Below are 19,330 nucleotides of genomic sequence, written 5' to 3'. Positions count from 1 at the left end.
GATAAATCATGACTGTACCGAGGGTTTCTGATGAATTTTCTAAGCTTTTTCTTGCTTTAAAGCGGCAGTATGTGGCCATGCATTTGCTTAGAGGAAAATGACGTTATTTTTTATGTAAGTGTCCTCGTCTGCTGCAATATGCAGATTCTCCTTCATCTAGAAGGCGACACTAATAGCCTGCAGTAGTTCTCTTTCGTCAATAATGTCACGAATGGCAACAATGTTGCCCACAATGATTCTTTTCCGCGGTCTCCTTTCATGAGGTTCGTTTTTTACAGTTTCTCTTTCTACCATGCAGTTTTTATCCTATTCATACACTCGAGTGTGCGAAGTGTTTCTTCTACAAATTTGTGTGAAGCTGTCTCAAAATTTCAGAGGGTTTGGTGTCCTCTTTTGCGAGAAATTTAATAATTATACGTTTCGCAACAGAGGTGTACTCTTTTTGCTCTTTCATGTCGCACTGAAGCAGCCCAGATCTCCAAAGTGTGTACAAACACAAAAACCCTTCTTCAGACATCCCCACTAACATTATTGGCGAAAAACTACCCCAGATTTATTATTAACAACAGCGTTAGAGTCAAGTTCCAGTTTACATTTTAATCTAGCCTCGTATGTTAAATCAATGAGATTTTTTTTTTTTGAAGTGGAATGTATTCCATCTAGAATTTGTTACGGTTTCAAGAGTACATTCAACTGTACTATTAGTTACGAGAACAAATGCTTTAAAAAATATTTAGATTTCAAACTGTTGATTTTGGTTTTTACTAATTTTTTCCTGACATTTATCATGCGAACAGAAATATTCGTGCAGCGTAAACGGTAACAGTTAAATTCTTGAGATTGTATGCGATTTGAACATTTAAAACAAAAAGTAACATTTGAAAATATAAAGCAACTTTTTATTGCAATTGCCTTATAAGCATGAATATCGCTATATTTTCTCGGAATTATTTATTTAAAGTAGATACATGCAATGTCGAAACATGATCTCCGAGACTCTAAAATTTGGTGTCATAATCAAAATTGGCATTTCGAATGCAAGGTTATTTTCCTGTTATTCAAAACAATTGTTTAACTCATTTATTTTCTGCAAAAATTATTAATAATCAATTCCAAAACTTACGGGGTTCAAAGACGTAGTTAGGTTTAGGAATATACATGTACGGTAGCAACACAAAATTTTCCATGGGAAACTTATCTTCTGTGGGGGAAGAAGAAACGTATAATGTTAAGTGTGACACTTTGAGATAAAGGAGTGAGGGAGGGGTCAAAAATGTTGGGAAAAAATAGTAACATCCCCATAATTTGTGGGCATCCCCTTACTTAATGTAACTATACTTACTCAAATTAGTGAGAATTCACTTTGAGCACTACTAATAAACTACATCAACTGCACTCAAGAAAAGTTCGTAAAGGCTACTATTTTTGCATTGCTGAAACATAAAAGTAAAGAATTTAAATAAATTAACTGATTTAAAATTTTAATTAAGATCATATGTATGCTAAAAATATACATACATGCTATAGTAATACTTGATTACTGGCACGGGACATTTTTTTATTTTAATGAAAATCTTAATTGTCTATAAGTAAAATATTATAGACAATTGTTGAGTTATTGAGCAGAAAACATAAAAACTACAAAATAGCGGAAAAATTCAAAATTGTCAACTTAATCGCTTGTGGTCGAAATTCATACCAATCGGGTTTAGTGTGTTTCCTTATATGTATCCTTATTTAATGTCCTTGCTTTTCAAGCCAATCTAATAGCATTCTTTTTACAGACATAGTACAAGCAATTTTTTTTATTATTTTTTGACAAAAATGTAAGATTTACTTTTAAAATAGTGTACTATTATTTTGAATTGATATAATTTTATATTTTTGAGACATATAATATTATTTTGAAAATAAAAATATTATGAACACTGTAAATATCACTCTGCTAATTTTTCTAGATTTTGTTCTTGATAGTTAAATCTTTCACTCGATAGAATAGATTGCTTCTAGTTGAAACATGAACATATTCTTTCTAATTTATAAATAATCTGCTTGAAACACAAAATCAACTGAAAATTTGTCCTTTCAAGTTCCTATGTAACTTTAAGAATTGCATTGACCTAAATGTAGGGAGCAATTTCTCTCAAAAGTGAAGTATTTAAGGAAAATCAAAAGAGGTTTGAAGTTAAGACCGAAACAGCAAATGAAATACATCTGCTGAAAATGAGCACATCAACTGATGTTAAGCCATAATCTCATGAGACATGGAATAACACACTTGTCAAACTCAACTGCCGCAGTTGTTTTTCGGGTGAGGTTGTCAGCCGGATTAATGACAGAAGCGCAGCGGGAGAAAACCGGACCATAGCATCTAGGATAGTGAAAACATATTCCTGTTTATGTTATTTAAGTTTTGTTTTTCTGCCAAAACCACGACTCACTATTTGGGAGATTTTGGATTACGACGCAAGGTTTTATTTACTAATGGTAAGTGCTCTTATGAAACTGTTTTGGCTTCTGAAGCAAACTGATTGGGTATTTTTTCTGTTTTGAGAGAAAAACTTTTGCTATATAGTCAATTCTCGATACGTCGGGGTCCCAAGAGACCGGCTAAAACGTTTCAAGTTATTGGTAGTTCGAGTTATAGAAAATTTCCACAACAGTCTCAAGAGTTTGGGACCCGACGAAAACTCCGAGATAAAGGAATATTTGAGTTGTAAGCTTCGAGTTATCGAAAATTGACTGTTCTTAAAAGAAAAAATACTCCATAAAACATCAAATTTTATTGTAAATATGTGAATAAAACTATTATCGATTACGCAGAACGTGGTTTAAAATTGCGATTTCTATTTACAAAGACAATTTTAACTTATTACTGAACTGCATAAGCAATTGAGGAGTTTACTTCCAAAACGGATTATTTCCAGTTTTCTATTTTTTTTGCAAAACGAAAAAAAAAAATTACGCACAAATACTAACTGTTAAAATTTCGAATTTCTCACAATGTTTTGGTAGAATGACAAGTGACTATTGACGTAGGTCTAGGAATTTTTCTTCAAATTTTCCAGACCTAAATTGCCAATTTTATTTTGGATACATTCCTTTTTGGTGTAAAACAGTGGATATCATCCCTTTTGCAATAAAAAAACATGCATTTTCTTTTGAAATAACCTTTATTAGATTGAAACAAAATATTCAACATTTTCAATATATATATATATATATATATATATATATATATATATATATATATATATATATATATATATATATATATATATATATATATATATATATATATATATATATATATATATATATATATATATATATATATATATATATATATATTAGGGTTATTTTTCAACTTTCGAAAAAGTTAGCTCCCAACCCCCTATTTTGTTCCAATGGACAAAAAAATGATGTGTTCAAAATATTAGCTCAATCGGAAAAGTTTAAGGGGTGCCGCAACAAGCATGAAATTATCAAATTTTCTCCAAAAAAGGAATTTTTCAAATCTTTTCAAGTTAAAAAAAAAAAAGCATCTCGCATATTTACATTTTTGACGTACCTATATCTTCTTACAGGTGTTATTTTGCTCTAACTGGTTTTTCAGAGACTTTCTATGTCTTTCCCCCTTTTTCCTCTGACGTCTTTTGTGGTATCAAAGCTTTTTGACCAAGACACCATTCACTACTCATGACGCGTTCTTGCTACTGCAATTGTTTCTACATCAATCTTATGAAAATTTCCCTGTCAACTTTTTAATTGAGTTATTTTTGTAGTCACACTTAATTTTATGAGTAATTTTTAAACTAATTAAAAATATAATTTGAGTATTATCATATATATCAGGATTAGGACCATGATAGTAAATATAATGTTTGTATTATTAATCAAATCCTATTTTTTTTCCCAAATGATTGGATAAACTTAAATTAACTCTATTTTTATTATGTGCTTCGTTTGATTATTTTCTAACTAAGTATAACCTTGTCTTTGTTCATTACCATCATTACCATTCCATCGTTTATTATTCCAATACATGAAACAAATCAATTGTCGAGCCGAGAACATGTTTCATTTTTACGGTAGTTTGCTGCTTTGATATGATAAAGACTGCTGCTTTTTAATCCCAAGTTTTAAATAGAGTCACAATACATATGATCTACATCTATTTAGAAGAAAATTTGATGAATTGTACAAAATAAGAGTTCCAATTGAAACATCTTTTAGGCGAACATCAGTCCTCTCTCTGTCCAGTATATCTCCCATCCCCCTTAACCGTTTCCCACCATCCCCTTCCGAAGAAGACCCCACATTTGGTCAGAGGTCAAAAGTCAAGCGGGGGTGAGAGACGACCTTGGGTGAGCGTGGGAGCAGCTGCCCACAATAGAGCCCCTAGGGGCCTTAGCCCCCAAGAGTGCTGCTGGTAACTTGCGCATGACTTTCGTGTCATTATCAACTCCGACTTGCAAAATGACATCAACGTCTTCCGGTAGCTCATTAAACAAGTTGAGAAAAGATTTCTACATTGATCTTGTTGGCAACATTTCTAATCAAATTGTTGGAGCAAAGCTACCATCGAATAGACAAGTCTTGAGCGTCTTTTTTTACAATATAAAAGTTGTAAATATGACAAAAAAAGAAAGTGCAACATTAGTGATTCAAGAAGTATCTGTTTTTTGGCAAAAGGCAAGAATTCCCACTAAAAGAACGGATCACTGCGTTGACAAGTTAGTCAAACTCCATGATGAATGGAAACATTTGCAGAAAAGTTTTTCGAGAACTTCAGGGAAAGGAAAAATGAGAAGAGATTCTTTTGAAGAAATTATGGACGATCTCTTCGATATTGCTCATGCAAATGCTTTAGAAGACATCAAAATTGAAGAAGATAGGAAATTTCTAATTCTTCAGCGCCAAAAAGGAAGACCGGGCTCCATGGTTGGTGTTGACCTAAAATTAACACAAAAAGAAGAAAGGAAATCAAAGAAAAACAGAACAGAAGTTGCCCGAAAGAAACGAACTTATGAAGAAATGGAACGACAATTAGTCGACACATCTTATGATATAGTTTCAAGCAACCCAAGCAGTGACGGTTTTGACGACAGTAGCAGCCCTTCTTCTGTCATTGATAAACAATTACCAGAAACTGATATAGACACACTTGAGAGTACGGACAGTACGACTTACGCAGAAACTAGAGGTACATTGCATTTTTTTACTCCTCGTCTATCTGAAGTTTTTGATAGATGTAAAATCACAGATAGAAATGGAATTTACATACTGGTAGCTGCTGCAGAAGCATTTGGACTTGATACTAAAGACCTGATCATTAATCGAACTTCTCTTCAACGCCTCCGAAAGAAATTTAGAGAAGAAAGACATGCGGAAATTCAGAAAAAATTTAATTTAAATGATTGCCAAGAGCTTGTCTTACACTGGGATGGAAAATTGCTCCCAACACTTGCAGGAGTCGAAAAAACTGACAGACTGGCAATAATAGTAACTTTCCAAGGCAAGGAGCAAATGTTGGGAGTTCCTGAAATCCCATCCTCATCAGGAGAAGAACAAGCCATGGCTATTTATGAAGCAGTTGAAAAGTGGGGATTAAACGATAAAATTCAAGCACTTTGCTGTGATACAACAGCCAGCAACACAGGCCGAATAAATGGTGCCTGTATTAATCTAGAAAAATTGTTTGATCGTGATCTGCTGTAACCTTCCTTGTCGTCATCACATTTTTGAGTTAGTTTTAAAGGGATGTTTTGACTCTCTAATGAGTGCAACTTCTGGTCCAGACATGCCACTTTTCAAAAGATTTAAAGAAACTTGGACAAAACTCGACAAAAAAAATTCTACCACTGGTAGCAATGAAGTACCTCATGATATTCGTGCAACCATGCTCGAATTTCTTGATCAACACCTTTCAGCTCGGAAACAACAGCGCGATGATTACCGAGAACTGTTGGAATTAAGTATGATATTTCTTGGTGGGATTCCAAAGTGTGGAATATCATTTCGTAAGCCAGGAGCTGTAAGTCATGCTAGGTGGATGTCAAAGTCCATTTATGCACTCAAGATTTACTTATTTCAGGATCAGTTTCCCTTATCTGAAAGGGAGAAGAACTCTTTAAGAAGAATATGTATTTTTCTTGCTCGAGTCTACGTTCGATCTTGGTTTCTCTCCCCGGAAGCAGTTAAAGCTCCATATCACGATTTCCTATTTATGCGTCAACTGATCGATTACCAGGATATTGATACAGAAATCAGTATTGTTGCTCTCAAAAAATTTTCAAAACATCTCTGGTACTTAGCTCCTGAAACTATGGCTCTATCCTTATTTGATGATAATGTTCCAACCTCGGTTAAGAGAAACATGGCACAAATTATGTTGGAAGCAGATAAAGATGAAGAATTGCAAGAAGCAGAAAACCAACAAAAGAGATACATTCCACATCAAAACAATTTTTCTAAGTTTATTAACAACGAATTTTCATCTTTTGTGACACCTGTTACAAAACATTTCCTCACCCGATTTTCTGTAAGTTCTGATTTTCTCAACAAAGACCCTTCAACTTGGAAAGATGACCCTGGTTACACAAGTGGAGAGGAAAAACTTGATAAAATAATTGTTGTGAATGATGCTGCAGAAAGAGGGGTCAAACTAATTCAGGAATACAACAATATTCTTACAAAAGATGAAAATGAAAAACAATTTGTTTTACAAATTGTTGCTGAAGATCGCAAAAGATACCCTACTGCTACTAAATCCTCACTTAGGAAAAAATAATGTTGAACATTCGCTTGTTCCCGCTGTGTTTTGGTTCTGTAGAAATTGTTTGTCATAATAAAATGTATTTATCCTCTAAAAGCTGTTGTGTTAGTAAAGAAAAATTAAATATTGTTAAAAAAGCACGAGATTTCTAGGATTTGCTGAACTTCAAGTCGTTTGCGGCACCCCTAGAAATTGTCCAAATGAAGAGAAATTTTACACAGCCTGCTTTATTATTCATTGGAACAAGATAAGAGGTTGGGAGCAATAAAATTTTAACTTTCGAAAAATACCCTATAGTTAAGGGCCACCCTAATATATATATATATATATATATATATATATATATATATATATGATACCCGCTCAGAAGCCAATGCGGTTAAGTCCAAAACACAAAAATTGAGAAAATTAAGGTTTTTTGATACATAAGTTTTAAAATTCTTGGTTTATTAATTTAATTAGAAAAGTGTATAAAAGGTGTCTTTTTTCGAGGTGTAAACTCTGCAAAGAAACAAGATATGTACAGGATGTGTAAATAAAAACGTAAGTATTTATTGAAATAATGACAGCATCTTAAAAATTTTAGGACTTATACCTTTTGGCAGCTGAAAAAGATAAGAAATTTATGTAAAAATAATAAAATAACATTTATTGTCATAAGTTTTATGTTTATTCATCATAACAAACACCATCTTCTTCCGAGTTATTTAAATGTAAATCTTGATCTCCATGTGTTGTCCTTAATGTCCTTTAAAAGTCGTGTTAAATTGGAGGTATATACTTTAATAAACATATGATGTCTTTTTTTATTTCTCTTGAAATTATTCTGCCATTAGGGTATAATATAGGTTGAGTTATATTTTTTAAATTTACTGACTTACCTTTTTTAAATATCAATTCTATGAAAGGTATCATCCTCGTCAAAATTATGTTTGAACTTAATGCTGCTTGGGTTTGACCTTTCCAATTTTATCCATCTCATAGTAGGCCAATTGACTGCTAGTCCACTTGTTGATTTTTGAAAAGAAATTCTTGTGGGTTCATTTCGACAACTGTGAAAGATTTCTTTCTTTTACTATTTTGTATTTTATTATACCAGTCACCAGGGTTATAAATATACGGAATATTTTTTGCATAAGCTTCTATAACTGCAAAATCAGCATCATTGGGCAAATAACTGTGCCCACTTAATAAAAATTTAAACTCAATTGATTCAGCTTTTATATCTTCACTCTGAACCAATTTCAGTAAACTTAACACAGTTTTTATATTTCGATTCTGTCCTGAACATGAATCTCGTTACATTCACAAATAAGTTTTTGAAAATGCTTTGCGTACAGTTTAATGTGTTTAATTAAACACGATGACAATTCTTGTGAGCCCTGCGATGCTTGGGTTATAGGCCAAACATACATATATTCCTCGTTAGTCTTTAAATCATGGCAACCAAGACTGTTTACATATAAATTTCTCTTGCAATAAGCCACTGATGTGGATAGTTTCGGAAATGGTAATTTTTTTTTTAAATCAAAACTAAACATGTATATTTCCTCTGAAGCTATTAGTCGATCATTAGCCATACTGTTACGGGCAATTTCTGCATTTCGCAAGTGTTCGTCATGTTCAACTTCAGCTGCATTTTTTTCTTCATCTATTGTAGATTGTTTTTTCATTACCAAATAATCAGATTTTGCACAAGTATCTTTTGATGGTTGCTTAAAATGTAGGTTAAATTTTGTCTAAAATATATGGCCATAAAACTTATCCTTTACTGGTACAATTTGCTCTATATTACATTGTTCGACATACAGTTATACATTTTTGCAATAGAAAGATCTGAATTTAAGTATCTGCATCTGGGATTATGACTTCTTTTACTATGAATTTCTTGTTTTTCAGTGTTGCCAACAAATATCCCGAAAGAAGAAGAAGAAGAATTTAATTTGTATTTCAAAGTTTATGTAAAAAAATATTGATAAAAAGTGGACTTATTCACAATGGCTTCTGAAATTATTATACAGTGGTGGACAAAATTATAGACTCAATTTTTTTTTTCTTTTGTTTCAATTACAACATAACTCAGTTTAAATTATTTTCATTGAAGTAAAGATGAATAGTTGAAGAAATAGTTCTAAAATTAGTACATCTTATCAATTAAATTATAAAATTCATAAAGTTAGAAAATTTGCAAATTTAATATTTTATCATTACGTGAAACCTGGACAAAAATATAAACTCAGAGTTAAAAAATCCAGGATTACGAGAAAGTTTCGTTCGAAAATGTTAATTTAACGCCACAGAATGAATAAATGTTGCCATCAGTGATTGCTAAAAGTTTTGTTTTTGGAAATTTATGAGAAACATATAAATGCACCGCTGGACAAAATTATAAACTCTTTTTTTTTTCATTTTTTCAATCATAAATTAACTCAGTTAAAAAACTTTTTGTTCCAGTAAAGATAAATAACTGACTAAATAGTCCTAAATTCAGTATAACTCATAAACTTTATAAAATAAATAATTTAATTAAAAAAATCTCAACTTTAATATCTTTATAATACATGAAACCTGGACAAAAGTATCAACTCAAAAATAAGAAACTGAAGTTTGGTAGAATTTTATTCAAACACTTAATCATTTAACAACCAAAAATGAACCAATGCTGAATTACAAAATTACAAACTTACAATACTGCATAAACACAATTATAAGCTGAAAAAATTTTATTTATTTATTTATTTATTTATTTATTTATTTATTTTGAGTTTAATTAAGTTATATTTGCAATTACTTCAATAAAACAAAAGCATAGATTTAGGAAAATGTAATTTTGCTATTAACATGGATAAATTGAAAAATAAATCAATATTTGAAATGTTTTAAAAATTAACACTGCATTAAATCTAGCCATTAGTGTCAACTACAAACTTTTAAAAACGAGTTGGGCCCCCAGTTTTCTGAATTACCTCGAATATGCGACTGGGCATGTAGATTTCACAAGAGTTTCCAACAGCTGCAGTGGCATATGGTTCCATGCTGAAAGTATTGCCCTTTTAAATTCCTCTGTGGTTTGGGACTGGTGCCCATCATGATAAACTTTGCGAACCCTGGTCCCCCAAAGATTTTGAATCGGATTTAAGATCTGGACTACGAGCTGGCCATTTGATAACTTTGATACCCCAGCGCTTGAACCATTCTTTTGTACTTTTCGCTGTGTGTACACTCGCGTTATCTGGCTGAAATAACCAGTTTCCTCTAGGAATAAGATGAGCAAAAGGTAAGAGATGATCTTCCAGTATTAATTGGTAATCTTCAGCGTTCTATCTTCCATTAAGAAATGCCAATCCTGCTTTACCATGCTGAGAGGGTTATTTATCTTTACTGGAACGAAATTTTTTTAACTGAGTTAAATTTTGATTGAAAAATCGAAAAAAAAAATGAGTTTATAATTTTGTCCAGCGGTGCATTTATATGTTTCTCATAAATTTCCAAAAACAAAACTTTTAGCAATCACTATGGCAACATTTATTCATTCTATGGCGTTAAATTAACATTTTCGAATGAAACTTTCTCGTAATCCTGGATTTTTTAACTCTGAGTTTATATTTTTGTCCAGGTTTCACGTAATGATAAAATATTAAATTTGCAAATTTTCTAACTTTATGAATTTTTTAATTTAATTGATAAGATGTACTAATTTTAGAACTATTTCTTCAACAATTCATCTTTACTTCAATGAAAATAATTTAAACTGAGTCATGTTGTAATTGAAACAAAATGAAAAAAATTTGAGTCTATAATTTTGTCCACCACTGTACAATATATTCAGAAGCTATTAAAAAAGGGTTGTCTAACCTAGAAAAAGTAACCAACAAGCAAATCCTTTAATAACTAAGAAGATTATTATTTATTTCATCAAAATTTCCAAAAATCAGAGAATATCAAAAAATGGAATTAACCGCATTGACTTCTGAGCGGCTCATATATATATATATATATATATATATATATATATATATATATATATATATATATATATATATCACTATATATATATATATATATACTATATATATATATATATATATTATCATATATATATACTCTACTTTATTCCTTCCTACTTACTTTATTCTTTTCATTGAACATTACAAAATAATAATAATAATAATAATAAAATAAATAAATAAATAAAAAGGCTCTTCGATCCAATTAAGTATGAACAACAAAACCACCCAAACCGATTCAAATAGCAACGTTGTAGGTATTCATATAGATCACAACTTTTATCACAATTAAATAGCAATATTAATTATTTAATATTAATTTAGTAATCAAAATTTGAGGTCACAACCGCTTAATAGGGACGGGTATCACACTTGATTGGAAATGCTCATCCAATGCTTCGCTCCGCTATTTTATTTGTGAACTACTTTTGAATTAAAAGTGACAAATTCAAATTTTGGCATGTGTCCTTTTGATATGAAAGTGAATGAGTGGGTACCGGAAAATAAGAGATAGATTCCACTTCGCTGTCAAAGACCTGGCGGGAAATAAGGGAATGGATATACACCTTTTAGGTGGTAAAAGCAATGTTTACGCAATTTTTAACAGCAGATATAAACTACTTCAAGAAGAAAGAAATTCATGGGTCAATAGGGCTTATATTAGAGATTCTGAAAACGAAAACAACATTTTTTCCCCCAAAGTGGATATAATCCATTTTGAAAGTAAACTCCTCAGTTTTATACGGAAAGATTACCTCTTTTATGTATAAATAGTATACGTACTACTCAAAAGAGCACACAGCAGTGGGAATCTAACATAGGTTGCATGAAATATTGTCCCATATTTTGTCTGCTGAGTAATGATAACATTATAATTGTAATATATTTTGATAGTAAATAGAAAAAAACTTTAATCAAGTTTTCACTTTAATCAGGTTTAGTAAAATTATAATTGAAAAATATTCAGCTGTGAAATAGCAGTCTTATATCATCAGAGTGCATAATGATATGACGACATCAGCTAAAGTGAAATGCTTATCATTTCTGACTCTTTTTTAATATTCCAAATAACGAATAAATGCTGAATTACGATACTTACTGCATAATAATAGCAGCTTTTCACCTTAAGGTAATTTCCCAGTTTCCTGTTTTCTTTTGCTTCCTTAAAACGAAAAACGTAAGAAAACAACAGCCATTACTTTTTGGAATGTAATTAAGTGCAAAATTAACTATGTACGAAAAATACAACTATTTATTTTTTACAAAGTATCTACTTTAAAAAAAATCCTAAAGTTTCTCAGGCTAGAATTGAAGTTTTAAGAGTTATTTTTTTTTTATTTTACTCAGTTTAATTCTCCATTGAAAAAAAAGGAGTACAAGGGCGCGAGGTTAAAAATTACCTTGTCGATTTTATCTATCAGAACAAGAATCTGCCAGAAGCCATGTTGTAGGGTCTTAAGGGGTAAGGTGATCATGAAGTCAAGGTCATTTAACTTAGGTGGTGTATAATGCAATGATTTCTTTGAACTTCAAATGTTTGCTTGTTTTTTGAAATGTTTAGTAATATTAATTATTTAACATTAATAAAGAACACGTTGCACTGAGTTTTAGGGAGAAAAAAGAAGATTAAAATAATATTATGACATTATCCACGACCTGGGGTGCGATAAAATGGTCATTGTTCAAAAAATACATGTAAAACCAACTTCAGTAACCAAAATTCTTTGAAAATGCTCAACTCACCTAGTTCATTTTCGTTGAATTGACTTTATAAATCATTACTTTGCGACGATCAACTTAGGTCAAAAGTCGGTTTACCAAGAAATTCAATCATTTCTGACGGGTTGATTTTATTCATGCCGTCAACGTAGGTCTCCTAATTTTCAGTGTTTAACTTAATTATTTCTCTTTTTTTAGAAATATAGTAAAGACAGTGTGTACACAGTGTCTAAATTACTAATTATTATTTATATTGAAAATTCTTCAAAAAGGTTACCTTACAAAGCGAAATCTAAGCTACTACTTTTCTTAAAGCGTAACAGAATCCTTTCGGGACATAAATTTTTCTATTAGAATAAATCTAAAGCTGTGGATGTGGAAAAAGAGCTAAGAATTTATAGACCACTACAATTATTCACAAATTTCAACATATATTGCGTTTCAGCTCAGTTATATTTAACCCTGTTTGCTTTAAAAGCAATAAAAGTTTAATAAAATTAATACGTAACTAATATCTGCTTTATAGGTTCTGATTAAGTGATTTCAGAAGTAGGATATATGTTGCGAGTAACAACTTTACCCCATCATACTTAAGTTGCTGAACAAATTTACATAAAATTAATCCAGCTTAAGTGTTCATAAACAAAGTCTAATGACATAAATGTCATAGAAATCTGGTAAATGTTGACATTAACTGGTGAATTTCAACATTAACATACGAGAGGTATCGGCGAAGGACTATATTGCCGATGAACCAGTGAAAGATGTCATTCACCAATTTGGGTTATTCACGGTAACACACACTCACATACACCCTTTTTTATATTTACTGAACATTTTTATAGAACATAATGCTTTCTTAACTTTTAAATATTTTGAATTTGCATTTAAAATACCAAGACTAATGCTGGCTTTAGACTAAAAGTAATGTCAACGAAAGCCCTTAGGGTTTGCGTATTCGAACTATATGAAAAAAATAAAACATTGCAAACAGTCATATATTTCTGCCTCTCAGCAACCAAATTTGTTTGGCTTAAGCCCGGTCCTAATTAAGCTTAAATTAATGCTCATAAACAACTTAAACAAGTTTTAAAATATATATTTCAAAAACTTACTTCGAACTACGGCATTGCATCTTCATTACGGTTTTTCTTTCCAGTCTACCAGTCTATTTCTTCTTTTTCTTTCATCTCTTTCACTTGACTCTCTCACTCGATTTTAAACTTTGCTAGCTCGTGATAGTTTTTCAGCGAAATCATATTGAGGTAAAAACACACATTAGCACGATCACTATTAGCACGATCATTATTAGCACGATCATTATTAGCACGATCATTATTAGCACGATCATTATTAGCACGATCACATAGCACGATGATATTTACATTGGAAAGAAAATAGTGAAATATATTGTCCAAATAACGTCTTACTTTCATTTCCAATGTCAAAGTCCAATATGAAAAGCTCGTGATAGTTTTTCAGCAAAATCATATTGAGGTAAAAACATACATTAGCACGATCACTATTAGCACGATCATTATTAGCACGATCACATAGCACGATGATATTTACATTGAAAAGAAAATAGTGATATATATTGTCCAAAAAACATCTTACTTTCATTTCTAATGTCAAAGTCCAATATGAAAAGCTCGTGATAGTTTTTCAGCAAAACCATATTGAGGTAAAAACTCACATATCACTATTAGTACGGTGGTATTGCACGATCACATTTGCATTGGAAAGAAAACTGTGAAATATATTGTCCAAATAATGCCTTATTTTCATTTCCATATCGAAGTCCAATATGAAATATCTCACATTCTATTGCTTGGAATTATCCATAGTGTTCATAAACAATTCACTGTTATGTGTTTCTCAAACATAATATTATAACAAGTCAATACGTGACACATCACGTTAGTATGTTAGCTTTAGTAATTGCGTACCATTTCATTAAACAACACCGAATTTTCACAATTCGTTTAAAAAACGGGCTCTTAGTCTTTAGCTGCAAATAAACTCGGCAGTACTGAAAACATCAAGTTGCCTCAGTTTAGCAAAATTTTTGAGCTCAATCCGCTTGTTTCAACTCAATTACAAACTTTTTACAAATGATTATTTTGTAACAATGAACATGGTACCAATATGCATGGTAGTCCATAAGGCTCTTCTCTGATGAACATTCAATAGGGTCTGTCGGGGTAAATTGGGTATAAAAATGGCCTACTTTGAACTTTCCAGTCCTGTAATAAATTTATTATTGTAGAATCCATGTCATAAAATATCCTTTTAAATAAAACAATCCGCAACAAAATATGTTCTACCGTTCCTGAGATAATGTGCTTTAAAGATTTTGACGAAAATCCCAAATGATAAATCATGACAGGACCGCCGTCTTTGGCGGCCTGTATCTCGGCCCAGGAATATTTTTTGGCAAAACAAAATAAAATGTATTTCTTAATTTTTTATGAATTTCAACGTATGTTAAATTCAAACAAATCCGAGACCATTATGTTACTGCCCTTGTTGAGTTGACATGGATTCTACCATATATATATTTTTTTCTTTTCTTGTTTCAGATTATTATGACTTTCCAGAATAGTTTTATACAAATTACGTGTTGAACCCATTTACATATAAATTGCAAACATAAGTTTCACTACACCCAAATTACTCCGTGGATGGGGGAATTTGGGTATAGTGATGGTTAAAGAGCAAAGCATGGTTTTAATAACAATCCTAATCAATGTTTTCATACTTAAGTTGAATGTAGGTACGTTAGAAATAATGGGATAGTATGAATACTAATGTTTTTAAATATTAAGATGGATTTTAGACTGAAAATAATACAATATGACAAACCGTTAATGAACGGGAATTGGTTTTTTGTTACAGAACGTTTAAGCAAATTTAAACAACCTTCCAATTTATTTTTAGCATTCATTACCTTGAGTAGTGAGGATGCACATAGAGGCCTCTGTTTGAAGTACAATAAAATTATTATTTGTCCTTCTGATCGGTAAAATGTAATGTATACCCAAAAATTACCCCATGTTTTTAAATCATTAATTACATAAAAACTAATTCTGTTAAATGTTTCAATTCAATGCCAAATTAAAGTAAACATATGTAATGTCTACATACCTAAACCTGATAAGCATAGAGTGGCAGGTTAATAAGAAGCACTACTTGGAAGTAGTTAGTTTGCATTGCATTGACATCACCAAAAAGTTTAACTTATTTTTTTATCAATTTCAAAAAGAGTGTTGGCATCATTTTTTCAGCATTTATTCATAGGTAATGATGATGTTTATAACTGTGAATTTTTCTAGGTGTATCCAATGAACAGTTTTCATTTTATTCAATAAAATATAACTTATACCAAAATTACCCCGACTACCTAAATTACCCCGACAGACCCTAATCATTTTGTATACCATTGAACTCTGTAAATTAATTAAAAAATGATACATCATTTGAAAATGTAACCTTTATCCAAACGTAGGCATCAACGCACCTATGTACATTACATTAAAAATTAAACAGCATTTAAAATCACCAATCCTTCAAATTAACTTTCCTGCAATATATTTACAAAACCTGTATATTATATTAGTATATAACGTACAACAGCAATACAGCATTACTGAAACATAGGCTTCTTTTACATTCATCTTCATCACATAATAGCATGCCATTTATCAAAAGTATCTATTTTCAAAAATCGATACACTTCAGTGCCATATTTGAAAACAAAAGCAGTTACATTGAAAAATTATTGGTATTTGCCCTAATATGTTTTACCAGAAATATGAAAGTTTCATGAGAAATAACTTTCTTATAAAAATTATTACTTAAACATGAGTTCACTGCTTACAAGTACACATTGTTAAATCACAGATGAAAAGTAAGGCATTGTTTTAAGGTCCACAATCAGAGGTACATTATTGGTATATTTGATATGCTTTAAAAATATCAGCACAGTTTTATCATACTTATTAAGGTATAAGCAGAGATTATAACTTGTATAGCCTACGTTCATCCAAAAATACACTACAGAATAATGTTTATTTTTCTTTTTCGTAGTACATTAAAACTGTTGCGTTTAGTCTACGTAAAAAAAAAAAAAAAAAAAATTCTTCTTAAAAGTAGTATTTTTTTTAAAAAATACTAATGTTTTAGAAGAGAAATACTCATACAATTTTAAAATTGAACCAAAAAATATTTATGTTTTTTACATATTAATCCATTTTTTGAAAAGTTTAATTCCATTTTTTCACCTTATCTCTCAACTTCGTTTTATAAAGTACTAGTTTTAATTTACTCATAATAAAAGTGGTTCACATTTATATAAAATATTATGACGTAAACGAAGTACATTCTTGATCTCAGAGCAGATTATATAATCACATGTTAACAACGGTTCCGAATAAACATTGTTATATTTCATTGGTAAAAAGAAAATGTTTTTGCATTTTGAGTACTTTTAAAGCAGAAAAAATTATATTGGAAATCTTCTATTGAATAATATTAAAAAACTATTTGTTTTGCATTAAAACATGTTTTAGGAAGATAACAAAATCTATTTTTGATGTTTTTATTTTGTCTAACGTTCATCATAAGAATGTGTATTAAGTACGTTCAACGATACTTAAAAAATTTGGCCTACCAAGTTCATATTTATATTAGTATTTTGCTAAGTCTTTGCGTAAGTATAAATCATCGAAAAGTTTTACTCTTAAAAAAGCAGTAAGCTTTATTTTTAAATTTATTTATTAACTGTAGCGATTAAGTTATAAGGTTATCTGTACTTCAAGCATCAGAAGACTAAGAAGGTCAACTGTTTGTATTAACAGATTTTTAGATACTTGCTACATATTAAAAAATTAAGAGTGCAAAAACAGCAGAAAGCAATCACAAAACTATTACTATTTTTGTTCAAAAGTCATTTACTCAACTACTCTAAGCCAAAAACTTAGCAAAATGCAACACATTCAAAGAGACTAGCTCTAAATAACAATAAAGCATAGTGTATATTCTGTAGCATATTCTGTAAAAATAAGAAGCCATCACAAGACCATAAAATATAAAAGCAGATATCATAACTATTTCATACAAATGCATAAATATAAGATCGTCTTTCCAAATATGAATCCAGCTTTTACATATATATATATATATATATATATATATATATATATATATATATATATATATATATATATATATATATATATATATATATATATATATATATATATATATATATATATATATATATATATATATATATATATATATATATACATATATATATATATATATATATATATATATATATATATTGCGCCTTTGAAAGGAGCGCGGCTAGCTATTCTTCAGAATGGGTGCATTAATATAAAAATATTTTATAGCTGTCTGTAATTGTATTGTTTTGAAAATTTAGCGAGGTTTATTATAAACTAAAATTAACATGACAGGAAGCGACTGGAAAAGTGTTTATCTTTTAAAACGTTATTTATTGTTTTATATTCTCTTTTATTATAGATTTATATTATTTTTTATAACCTTTTATTATTTTTTTTATTAATGGACTCTATCCCTTGTTTAGAAGGGCAGTCTGATATATTAGGGCAGATAGCAGCGCAATGATTTTACCAGAATTGGTAAAAGCAGAGATTCATATTTCAGAAAAATGAAATAATTTTGAGTTAGATTTCGTATAGAAATGCAAAATATCAAATATGAAATTTTTAGTAATAAAACCAGTCATCTTTATTTTAAACATTTAAGTGCTTTTACTTAATGTTTTAATCAGAAAGGGGAAACTAATACAGGTTTAGAAAAATCTATCAGTTTTACAGAAAAAGTAAAAATATATATATGCAACAGTGAATCTGAGAATGAGCATTCTCAATTTTTCTGATGGCAGATAATTTAACGTCAGCTATTTCCGCTTTCCTGCCCACTTGATGACGGTTTCTCGTCTTTGTTGGCTTCCCCTAAAAGGTGAGTTACTAGAGGTGGGAGGTGGTCCCCCAACAGTGGGCGTAAAATATGCTTGATACGGCTGTTTTAAGTCTATAGTTCCTAGAGAAAGAAAAAACACGTATACTATTGATATTAACGTGCATTTTATTCTGTAATAAAAGCGATAATTAAATATTACAGCGGAAAAGAAAAATAATTAATGGTTTAAGTATTTTTAACAAGTTATTTTCTCGGCATAATACAAAAGCAAAAGATAGTAGAGTGTTAAATAGCAATGTGCAGTGTCAAATCATTACAATGCATCACCAAGTAACTTACCGTGTGGTGTGAACCAGGCATTTTAGAAGAATGCTTCAGAATAAAATACTTAAATGCATTTCTGAATTTGATTTTGTGCTGTGCCCATATGTATTTATGCACGTTGATAAATAATTTTTAAAATTTGGAATACAGAAAGACCAATGTATTTTATAATATAACTTGCATTGAAACATTTTTTTAAATTATTTTTTAAAGTTAATTGGAAGTTCAAAAAGGGGGGCGCGGGAATTTCACCTTTTTCGCGGGGTTAAGTGGAAAAAAAATCAAATGAAATATTTTTATTTGATTATTAAAAAGTCTTTTTGATGAAATAAAGTAGTACGTGAAGCAAAGTGAAATAGTGGAACAAAGTGAAATTGAGAAACATTTTCTCTGCTTCTAGTGCCATCTTTCTAGTATTATTTTAACTTTATAGTTGTACATGTAGTTCACCAGTCATGAAAAAATTACCTCTGGAAATCAAAGCATACGATAATAAAAACAATTTTTAAGAAATGATACTCTTCTCGTC

Source organism: Uloborus diversus, chromosome 3, assembly GCF_026930045.1.
Source record: "Uloborus diversus isolate 005 chromosome 3, Udiv.v.3.1, whole genome shotgun sequence".
Taxonomy (NCBI): domain Eukaryota; kingdom Metazoa; phylum Arthropoda; class Arachnida; order Araneae; family Uloboridae; genus Uloborus; species Uloborus diversus.
The sequence above is the reverse complement of the archived record's forward strand: the minus strand, read 5'-3'. Positions refer to the sequence as shown.